This window comes from Lolium perenne, chromosome 1, assembly GCF_019359855.2.
Source record: "Lolium perenne isolate Kyuss_39 chromosome 1, Kyuss_2.0, whole genome shotgun sequence".
Classification (NCBI taxonomy): domain Eukaryota; kingdom Viridiplantae; phylum Streptophyta; class Magnoliopsida; order Poales; family Poaceae; genus Lolium; species Lolium perenne.
The window spans coordinates 176,463,970-176,474,346 of record NC_067244.2 but is presented as its reverse complement, the minus strand read 5'-3'; the positions used below and the strand labels follow the sequence as shown (position 1 = coordinate 176,474,346).

At 48.8% G+C, this 10,377-nt stretch overlaps 1 long non-coding RNA gene across 1 annotated transcript; it reads right to left on the bottom strand.

The window, feature by feature from the left end:
• Positions 1–2,568: 2,568 nt before the first annotated feature.
• Positions 2,569–3,165, bottom strand: LOC139833433 (uncharacterized). The gene is made up of 2 exons (XR_011749213.1): positions 3,118–3,165; positions 2,569–3,000 (listed from the first exon to the last, which is right to left on the bottom strand). It is a non-coding gene; the product is annotated as an uncharacterized lncRNA (long non-coding RNA).
• Between the last annotated feature and the right edge of the window lie 7,212 nt (positions 3,166–10,377).

Sequence of the window (10,377 nt, the reverse complement as noted above, 5' to 3'; positions counted from 1 at the left end):
CCTGCCACCATGGTTGAGGCCATGCTCTTCATCAAGCAAGAGAGGATTGTTGCCGGTGATATTCTGACTCCGCAAGTTTCGTCAGTAAGCTCCGTAAGTTTCCAAGCACGCCCTTCGATTTTGCCACCCGCAACACTTTCCGCTGGTATGCAGGTCCACTCGCCGTCCTGTTTTGCCGCCTCTGCCTCGTCGCATCCCGTGGCAGCCGTCGAGCTTGACTTGAACTGAACGCCCGACATGGATTTCAATCCAACTCCCTTACGCAAGACATGAGCGATGTCGTCGGAGAAGGAGGCCTCGGCTGTCATCTACATCAACCTCAACAAAGAGGCCATAGAGGTGCAAAGGGTTGACGCTGAGGCCAAGTGTCAGGCGGAGGACACCAGGATCATGCTCGCTGACTTGAGCATCATGGATAACGACCAACGCACATGGTTCGAGAAGAAGTGAGCCGAGTTCCGCCAACGGGACGTCTGGTCGCACGTGCCTATATCGTCAACACTATGGCCTCCTCCTACTCTAGCCCTCTTGTGCCCATTTTGGTTAGTTTCATAGTCTACTATGCTCACTGTGTAATGAACTACATTAGACATTATTCGTGGTACTGATGTCGCGGTTTGAATGGCCTAAATATTGCTTAAATTGTGATTAATTTGGCTAGGAAGCTGGCCAGCCTGGGTTGGACGAAATGCGTCGGGCTGTTGGACGTCTCCAGACGCAAACGGACAATCATGGCCCGAAGGGCTTTTGCTTCTGCGACCCGACGGAAGCAGCCGCGCATGGTCATTTTTGTGTCCTCTTTGCGTCAAGCCACTGAAGCTGCCCTAAGTACGAACATATGTAGGCTCAAGGACCTGCGCACTGTTGAGAGCTGCGAAAAAAAGATATCACATATTTATCTAAATATAACTTTGTATATAAATACATTTTTAATTTAGATAAATCTTTAACATCCTTTCATGAACAGATGGAGTGGCATTGGTAACAAGAGGATTGATCGCATGTGCAGACGGAAAAGAAGACACGATGACGCAGAGAGCGCCATCACGCCTTTCATCGCCATCGACAAGATGCAAATCACCACCGCATCCTTTTTGTTGAGAACATGCACGCACCTCACCACAGCGTCTCTGGGACTGAAGTGTGACAGTCTCATGGAGTCATGGTCATGGTTGATCCACTAGGATCGGATCACTCGATTAGTTGAGTTAATCTGCCCAGAGGGGTCGAGGTCAGAATGGGCGATGGTGTCGTGGTCCAGCACCGAACAACATCTGCCACCAACCCCGATTAAAATTACGCGAGCGATCACAGCAAGAAAGGGTGAAAGAAGCGGGACAAGGAAAGAGGCGCCGGCCAACAACCTTGATCACCCTCATCCGTCCAGACAGTTACTGGGGCCGCAGGAACCTGAATTATTGATTCATCCATCTTTTTCTTTCCCTTTCGGGATTGGCTGATGGGCGCGAGCTAGCTTCCGCTACAGTACTGCTGGTGCTAGCACCTGTCTAGTTGCAAGCATTTTAGCGTCCGCGCGCTTTCGTTTGCGTCAGCCGAAATGGTTCAAATCGACCGCGCGTCCGTTTGCGTCGAGGTGGCTCCAGCGGCACGACGGATTTTTTTAATACATAAACATAATTTACATAGTTAAAACATGAAAAAAATCTAACGCCTACTGCTACTACTCGTCGCTGTCGAGCACGATGAGCTCCGGTATCACCCACGACCAGTTGCCATCCGGGGGAGCGTACGCCGGGCGCGCCAGCGGTGCTGGAGGTGGAGGAGGCGCCCAGGGCTGCCAGTGCGCGTGCAGAACAGGCAGCCGCGCCATTGATAGCGAAGGCTGTGGCGCAGACGCGGAACCGCTGACCGCCGAAGCGATGCCCTCAATGCAGACTCGCTGCCAAGCGCCTGGTGGGGAAGCGAGCGAACACTTTGCGCGTCCGCCGAGCGTCCGCAGAGACGCAAACCTAACGCGGTGGGGAAGATGAAGGGGTTATTGAAGGGCATGATCAACTCAAATCTTACATTACTAATTACTATAAGGATCTGTTTGGGCACTGGTGGAAAAAAGGGCTTTGGTCGCGGTTGGCAACTGCCATTAGTCGCGGTGGCGCAACCGCGACCAAAGCTGCGCGACTAAAGGCCCCCCCCTTTAGTCGCGGTTCCTTACGAACCGCGACTAAAGGCCCGTCCCCGTGGGGCGGCGGCGCCGAGGCGGAGGACCTTTAGTCGCGGTTCTTCTGGCCAGCCGCGACTAAAGGCCTCCGCAGGGTTTAGGGTTTTAGCCCCCCTCCCCCTAAATCTGGTTTCTTTTTAATTTGTATTATTTTATTTCTTTTGGGTTTTAATTCTGAAGGAGTTTCACATATTTAGGCCAACCGCGACTAAAGGCCTCCGCAGGGTTTAGGGTTTTAGCCCTCCCCTAAATCTGGTTTCTTTTTAATTTGTATTATTTTATTTCTTTTGGGTTTTAATTTTGAAGGAGTTTCACATATTCTACGGTACTGTATACATACATGCATATGAATGTACAATTTCAAACAAATTTGAAATTAGAACCAAAAAGAATTCAAGAGGAATATACAATATATATTCAATATCGGATGACCATATACAATATATATTCAATATCGGATGACCATATACAATTTTGAACAAGTTAGTTACAAATTCTGGTGCATATAAAGTTCTACGTCATCGTAATAGTGTTCTCCTTTAGGATCGATGACTTCCCTCGCCAACCATCCAGCTAGTTCCTCTTGAAGTGGTCGGAAGCGAGCTTCTGGACTAAGCGTCTTCCGGAGGTTATTCCTCAGGATGTTGTTCTCACACGTCTGGTCCCGCTCATTGCAGTATCTCCGGATCCTCTCACAAACATAGTATCCACATAGGTTGGTCCCCGGTGGCTGAGTATCCCCAGTCGTCCGCACTGCCATTTTAAAATGTAGCTCTTTTTTGAATTCACCGACCTTGGTATCTACGAACCGTCTCCAAACCCTACGAGGCAAAGAAAATTAAATAAACAAGAGAGTTATTAATTAGTTACTTGATATTAGGAAATGATGAACGAAATAGGCCGATCGATATAGAGCGCAAATGAATGAAAATAATTACTTTTGCATCATTTTTCTCATGTCGCCCCAAAGCGCCGGATCCATATTCGAGAGAGTCGTGGACGAGAACCGAGGAGGTCTGAACTTTAATTACCATAAGAATCCGAGTGGAACCTGCGGACACGATACATGCACGATCATGCATAACTCATCGATTAGCCACATACCATGCATGGAGTAAACAAAAGAGAATGTGCTCAAGACAGAAACACTCACCCAAAATGGTAAGGAAATAGAATATCACTTTTCTGTTGCTGTTTTCTAATAAACCGCCACAGGTCATCCTCCACGTCGGCGGGGTGGTGTTCTAACACATGTGAATTAACGATGTGTGGGTCAATGAACCCAACATCATGGATGTTCCTTATTCGCATTTCCCGCTTCTTCATTCTCGCATAATAGCGTACACAACAAGATAGTTAGGACGGTGCGAGGCAATGAACGAGATGGGGTAGAAATTAATAAATCACTTACAGAACGTAGCAACCGATGATAGATTTGTCGAGGTCGCGCAGATTGAACAACTGGAACAATTCACTCGAGAGGAATTTGTACCCGGTAATGTTTGAAGTGATGCACAGGTCTAACTACCGCATAGATATAGTCATTGGCGGTTTTATGTGATAGGTAACCCTTGTACCAATTTAGCAGACCTAGCATTTGTCGAGGTAGATCCCCTTCTGCGCAGGCTCGACGAGAGGGCCATTCTTCACATATGTAAATACTACGTCCTTCATTGGCGCCTCATCAAGGCCTAGCGATTGCACGAAGAGTGATACCTAACTCGGCCGCTTGTTCTCTCGGCACTCGTTACGGTCAATCCATGTCTTGCCGCAGCTGCTATGATATCGGGGGCATCCGGATCGGCGGCTTGCACTATGAGCGGGGCGATCGATTGTTTACTTTGTTCCCCGAGCTGGGCAACTTCTTTCCCCCTTTCTAATTTTGACTCGGCCTCGTCCTTCACGGCTTTCTTCTCCGCCAACTCTTTCCTGTTCTTGAACGCGAGTGCTTGCCTACGAAGTTCACGTAAATAGTCGTCAGGCAGATTCTTCGCGGCTTGGGACGGTGTGTTCAAAAATGACTTAGCCTTTGCTTTTCCTTGTCGAATATATGCGGCTTGGGCTCGCCCTCTATTTTCCTCTTGACGCCGCCTTCCATTTCTCTAAATCAGCAGCGCGCCCGCCTCGACTTCCTCGGCACTACTTTCCCAAGGCCTCGTGGGGAGAGGCTTCGGTGATACCTCCGGTACCTTTGTTTTCTTAGGTACGTAAGGGTCCGGGTTAATAACCCAGACTGCTTCGCTTCTTCGCCGGAGGTGGATTGGGGCGGTACCGGTGTCGATCACCCGCCGGACGAGGGGAGGGCGGCGGCGTGGGCTGACGTGAATGAGGTGTATTAGGTGAAGCACCACCGCCACCGTCACCGCCACCGCCACCGTCACCGCCACCGCCACCGTCACCGCCACCGCCACCACCACCACCGTACGGGGGTGGACTTGTTGGCGCCTCGCCTGGAAACTTGATAAATTTCTTCTGCCATAGAATGAACTGGCGCTTGACATCTCCAAGTCTTTTCACCCCTTCAGGTGTAGCAATGTCAATGTCCAGGTCCTCAAACCGTTGGACTATCTCCTCAACCGTAACACGAGCATAGACATATTGAATGGGGTTGTTGTGGTGGAGTGCTCCAGTGGTAAAGCACCGCCGATGGCTACCTTCATGGACATGTTCCCGATAGGATAATACGAGATGACATGCTTTCATCTCCTTTATATCGTCCACGGGGTAGCGAGGAGGCTCCGGTGCAGTAATTTCGACCACCGTAGGCTCCGGTGCGGTAATTTCTATCGTCGGTGCACCAGCCGGTGAGGCCTCCGTGGAAGCCACGCTGCTTCTTCTCTGCTGGCTTCCGAGATCCATTGGATGATCTTCGACATCTGCGCCCGAGCTGCATCTCTTTCGGCGACTAGTACACTCACGGTTTTCTTCATCACATCCATTTCAGTTACCAACTTCGCCACAACATCTGCATCCCGATCCATCTTTCTCTTACGGCACGTAACCGTACGGGTCATCGTTCTGGGGGAACCCTATTTTCCACGGAATGGGCCCCATGCCTCGTATACGTCCTCCGTGTTCAGGATTCCCGAGGGCTTTTGTCAGGGCGTCGTTCTCTCTGTTGAACCTGATCCTCCCCTCTTGAGCCTCCCTCATTGCCTCAATACGCAGTTGGGTGGGTGTAAATATTATGCCCTGATAAACACACTCCCCTGTCTCCGGGTTCAGCGATCCCCCATGCCCGTACCACCAGCTTTTGGCCCTTGGGTCCCATCCCTCCGTACCTGGACGGATTCCTCGCGCCCTCAGCTCGTTCTCCATCTTCTCCCACTTAGGCTGCCAAAAGCGATACCCTCCTGGCCCCATTTTATGATTGTACTCCTTCTTGGCCGCATTTTCCTTATTTTTTCTCGATAGTTCAAGGAACTGCTCCGATTTCTTTTGCTTCACAAATTCTGGCCAATCATGTTGCGATTTCTCATATTGTCCTATGAAATCCGGAGTCTTGCCCTGGTTGACAAAGTCATGGGCTAGATTTTGCTTGTATTTCCGAATGCGTTGGCCATCCTAGAAAGAGCGAACTGTTTGACTAGCTTGCGCCTCTCCTTGTTTTCCGCAATCTTGTTACCCTCCTCATCGTATTTGCGGTATTCCGGAGGTAGAACGAAATGTTCCATAAGCTTGTTGAAGCAATCTTTTTTCTCTCTTATCGACAAAAGTGAAACCACCACCTGCCTTCATTGGCTCATTCCACTCCTGGCGGGTGATCGAGACCTTGTCTCTCACAACGGCTCCGCATTGGCCGACAAACTTGGTGGCGTTCTTGCTGGGCTCCGGCGGCCTGCCGGTTGCTTCATCGACAACATCGATGGTGCATGTTTCTCCTGCTTTCATCGTCTTGGTTGCGCCACGCTTTGACGACGTACTCGATTTTTCGACGATCCGGCCGAGGGCTAAAATAAGAAAGAGAGTCGCGCGCGTTAGTACACACACATTTATTCAAATCGAGTTAGTTGTATCACCAGACGCTCAATATGTATATATATATATATACCTCGGCGCCGGAGGTGGTTGCTACTTCCAATTGAAGATCGTCGTTTATCGACGTTTCTTCGGCATCATCTGCTTGTCGACGGCGCCCTTCATCTTCACACTCAAGGTTCGATAAGAAGAGATATCATCTTCTTCTTCTCCGGTCGGCACATATGGAATATCGCCTTTTATGATGCCGAACATATGGTCTTCAGCGTCCGGATCATAGTTGTCCAGAATCGGGTCAGCTCTATCGTCCGCCATATGTCGATCCTGAAAACATGTAGTCAAAACAAATTAATTAAGTGAAGAAGGGGTGGTGGCGGTGGCAAAAGGGCGGTGGCAAAAAGGAGGGGGCCGGCGAGCTGGAAGGGGTTGGGAGAGGGTGTCGCGGAAGAGCGCGAGACGGGGCGGTAGACGACGGCGTCACGGAGAGGGAGGCGTATGCGGAGGGGGCGACGAGGGCTCGCTCCCCCCTCAGTATACGCGCGCGGTGGCGGTGGTGAAAGGGCGGTGGCGAAAGGGCGGTGGCGGTGCCGAGGACACATAACCCTCGCGCGGTGGTTAAGTTATGTGTCCTCGGCGCCCTAGTGCGTGTGTGTGGCACGCCGTCCTAATGCGTGTGTGTGGCGCGCGCCCCGGCCGGCCTTCGGGCCTCCGTCTCCCCTAGATCTAGTACGTTTTATTAAGTCAAGATTTTAAGTCAAAATTATTAAGTCAAAAAAAGTCAAAATTTTAAGTCTCAAATTACAAGTCTTCTTTTAGTTTTTTAAGTCTCAAAATTTTAACTCTCAATTATTTAGTTAATTTTAAGTCTCAAATTTTAAGTCTAAAATTTTAAGTCTCAAATTTTTAAGTCTCAAATTTTATGTCTTCTTGTAGTTTTTTAAGTCTCAAATTATAAGTCTCAATTTTTAGTTAATTTTAATTTCGAAATTAACAAAAACTAAAACTAAAAAAAAGAAAAAAAATTGGCCGGGCCGGCCGTATGCGCTGCGCGCGCCCTCTGTGGCCGGCGCGCCTCTCTGGCCGGCGGCGCGCCTCTCTCTGGCGGTGGCGCGCGCGAGGCCCGCGCCTCTCTCTCTGGCGGCGCGCGCGGGGGTACGTGCGCGGTGGCGGCTGCGGCGACACTGGCGCGGCGCGGGCGGGCGGCGCGGGGCGGTTTGGATCCTTACGGGGCTACGGCGAGCTGGTGGCGGCGGTCGATGGCGCGCGGTGGCGGCGGTCGATGGTGCGCGGCGGGTGGCGGCGGTCGATAGCGCGCGGCGGCGTCTGCGTCGAGGAGGCGTCGGCGGCGTCGTCGAGCGCGCGCAGAGATCGTCTTCGGGCGGAGGAAGAAGAATGGCGCGGCGGTTCGCCGTGCGCGAATATATAGGGACCCCCTTTAGTCGCGGTTGGGGTCGCCAACCGCGACTAAAGGGGTACTGCTAGTCGCGGGGGACCCCAACCGCGACTAAAGGTATTTTCGCCCGGTTTTTATTTTCCCGCGCGCAAGGACCTTTAGTCGCGGTTGGCCAGGCCAACCGCGACTAAAGCTCTTTTTTGAAATTTTTTTTCTTTTTTGAAAATCATATAATACATATAATATATCAAAAAAATCAGAAAAATAAAACTAATTCAATTCAAAATTTTAAAAATACAAATAATATATCAAAAAAATCAGAAAAAAAAACTAATGCAATTCAAAATCTTAAAAATACAAATAATATATCAAAAAACTAAGAAAAATAAAACTAATTCAATTCAAAATGTTTAAAATACATATAATATATCAAAAAATTCATAAAAATAAAACTAATTCAATTCAAAATCTTAAAAATACAAATAATATATCAAAAAATTCATAAAAATAAAACTAATTCAATTCAAAATCTTAAAAATACAAATAATATATCAAAAAATTCAGAAAAATAAAACTAATTCAATTCAAAAATTTAAAAATACAAATTATCAAAAATTCATAAAAATAAAACTAATTCAATTCAAAAGTTCGTTGGCCCCCTCTTCCCGCCTCTTTCCGCCGACCGTAAAATATTCTTGTGTTTCTCAAAGTACGGAGCCACCAAGCTGGAATTGGTCAGAACTGTGTGGTGTGCTTCAGTCAGAGAATGGCCGTCCATACATATCATTGATTTCCTTCCGATCGTGCCTTTTCCACTTAGTCTCCCCTCGTGCCGCGATTGAGGAAGACCAATCGGCTTAAGGTCAGGAACAAAGTCAACACAAAACTCAATTACCTCCTCATTTCCATAGCCCTTGGCGATGCTTCCTTCTGGCCTAGCACGGTTACGAACATATTTCTTTAATACTCCCATGAACCTCTCGAAGGGGAACATATTGTGTAGAAATACAGGACCGAGAATGGAAATCTCATCGACTAGGTGAACCAGGAGGTGCGTCATAATATTGAAGAAGGATGGCGGGAACACCAACTCGAAACTGACAAGACATTGGATCACATCGTTCTGTAACCGTGGTAGAACTTCTGGATTGATTACCTTCTGAGAGATTGCATTGAGGAATGCACATAGCTTCACAATGGCTACTCGAACATTTTCCGGCAGGAGCCCCCTCAAAGCAATCGGAAGCAATTGCGTCATAATCACGTGGCAGTCGTGAGACTTCAGGTTTTGGAACTTTTTCTCCGCCATGTTTATTATTCCCTTTATATTGGACGAGAATCCTGACGGGACCTTCATACTGCTCAGGCATTCAAAAAAGATGACCTTCTCTTCTTTGGTCAGAGCGTAGCTGGCACGACCTTGAAACCGTTCCGGATGCTGGTCATCAGGGTCTTTCAAACTTTGCTTTGGTCTGCCGTGCTTCCTTTGTATCATTTGACTTCCCATACACGCCCAAGAAGCTTAGGATGTTCACGCAAATATTCTTCGTAACGTGCATCACGTCGATTGCAGAGCGGACTTCTAGGCCTTTCCAATATTCTAGCTCCACGAATATAGATTTCTTATTCCACATGTCTACGTGCCGTCGGCTCCCTTCGGAACTGAGTGACCGCCAGGACCCTGTCCAACGCTGACTTTCAACCCCATGACCCTATCAACTACCCCAGCACCCGTGTGTTCCGCAGGCGTCGGCCGGTGATCTGCCTTGCCGATGTAATGCTTGCCTTTCTTTCTTCTTGGATGACCTTTCGGAAGAAATCGACGATGCCCAAGGTACACGTTCTTCTTACAATTTGGCAAATGTACACTTTCTTCTCATGTAAGCCGTGCGTGCAAGCATTGTATCCCTTATTTGACAGTCCCGAAAGGTTACTAAGAGCAGGCCAATCGTTGATGGTTACGAAAAGCAACGCTCGTAGGTCAAATTCCTCTTCTTTGTGCTCATCCCACACACGGACACCAGGTCTGCCCCACAGCTGTAAAAGTTCATCAACTAATGGCCTTAGGTACACATCGATGTCGTTGCCGGGTTGCTTCGGACCTTGGATGAGCACGGCATCATAATGAACTTCCGCTTCATGCACAACCAAGGAGGAAGGTTGTAGATGCATAGAGTCACGGGCCAGGTACTATGGCTGGAGCTCTGCTCGCCAAAAGGATTCATGCCATCCGTACTTAGACCAAATCTTATGTTCCTTGCGTCACCGCAAAATCTTTGAACTCTCTGTCGATCTTTCTCCATTGCGTTCCATCTGCGGGGTGTCTCAACTCCCCGTCCGACTTACGGTCCTCTTTGTGCCATCGCAACAACTTGGCATGCTCTTTGTTCCCGAACAGACGTTTCAACCGTGGTATTATAGGAGCATACCACATCACCTTGGCGGGAACCCTCTTCCTGGGTTTCTCGGCCCTCAACATCGTCACCAGGGTCATCGCCTCTGATCTTATAACGCAATGCGGTGCATACTGGGCATTCATTCAAATTCTCGTATTCACCGCGGTAGAGGATGCGATCGTTGATGCATGCATGTATCTTCGTAACCTCTAAACCTAGAGGGCAGACAACCTTCTTTGCTTCGTACGTAGTGGCGGGCAACTCGTTATTCTTTGGAAACATATTCTTCAACATTTTCAGCAAGTTTTCAAATGCCGAGTCAGCTACACCTGCCTGTGCCTTCCATCTCAAAGAAATCCGATGTGCAGCCCAGCTTTTTCAGACCATCATCGCATCCGGGGTACAGCGCCTTCTGTGATCCTCTAACATGC